At 44.0% G+C, this 1,034-nt stretch overlaps 1 pseudogene; it reads right to left on the bottom strand.

Annotated features, from left to right (window-relative positions):
- Positions 1 to 284: 284 nt before the first annotated feature.
- Positions 285 to 619, bottom strand: LOC147450553 (large ribosomal subunit protein eL33z pseudogene; annotated as a pseudogene).
- Between the last annotated feature and the right edge of the window lie 415 nt (positions 620 to 1,034).

Genomic DNA, 1,034 nt, shown 5'->3' with positions numbered 1-1,034 from the left:
GATGGATAACCAGACACGATTCAAAATTTTCCTAGAAGAGTTTTGACATTTGCTAGTTTCACAAAAAAGAACAAACTCATTGGAGGTAATCCGGTCGTAACTGACTAAGATCCCGCAACATTAACAAAAGTCAATTGTCTTTCACTGGTTATCATACCCCAGGGTCGAATAACCATAACACTTCTACAATAGCAGTTGCGAGAAAATAGGCTGCAAGCCTAATAAAAGAGTTTTGATGAAGCATGTTGGAGAGTCGTTCTCTCCAGCCAGGCTTCCTTGGCCCCTCAGATTTGGCTTGGATACATAAAGACGCGAACCCTTCCACCCAATGAGCTGGGTGGTAAATGTTTCCTGAATTTTGCTTGTACAACACCACTATTTCCATGAGGCTTCGTCACTCTACCCCAATTTGATCGGTAAATTTCCCGTTCTTCTTCGTCTTAGCCTTGTAGACATACGCAATCCTCTTTCCAAGGTACCAATTCACTTCTTCTATTGTATTAACACCCTCAATTTTTAGGAGAGAAGTACTATGATACTGATTAGATTTCCCCCTCTTGTATCCCAGGATAATCCCCTGCACATAAATTCTGACGCGCTCTCCTTTCCTTTCCGTCATTGCGGAGGGCGATCCCTGCTCGAGAAAACCATAGATGGGAGGGAAGAGGTCAAGTTCGACAATTGCTCCTCTTGACCCTCTCTCTCTCTCTCTCTCCCTCTCTCTCTCTCTCTCTCAAATTTTCAAAAGAAGCTAGAAGCTTGACCTTGTCCGCCTTTCTGGTCTTCAGTGAACATTTCACGAGGGACTCTTGATAGTGTCGGCCTTCCAAGTTCTATTGCTAGAGTTCTGATGAGGTACCATTCAGCCATGCCTCCTAGTAGGTTGTTTGAAGCTACATCAGTTGTACCCTTTCCGGAAAAATCTCGTAGGGCTGATGATCATTGGCAGAGACCTCGAATGACAAAACACCTTTGGTTACAAGGATTGAAATCAAAACATCTCTGGCTACTGGTCATGCAGGAAAAGGCTCCTC

Source organism: Adiantum capillus-veneris, chromosome 9 (genome assembly GCF_014529385.1).
Source record: "Adiantum capillus-veneris isolate H3 chromosome 9, ASM1452938v2, whole genome shotgun sequence".
In the NCBI taxonomy this organism is placed as follows: Eukaryota; Viridiplantae; Streptophyta; class Polypodiopsida; order Polypodiales; family Pteridaceae; genus Adiantum; species Adiantum capillus-veneris.
The sequence above is the reverse complement of the archived record's forward strand: the minus strand, read 5'-3'. Positions and strand labels throughout refer to the sequence as shown.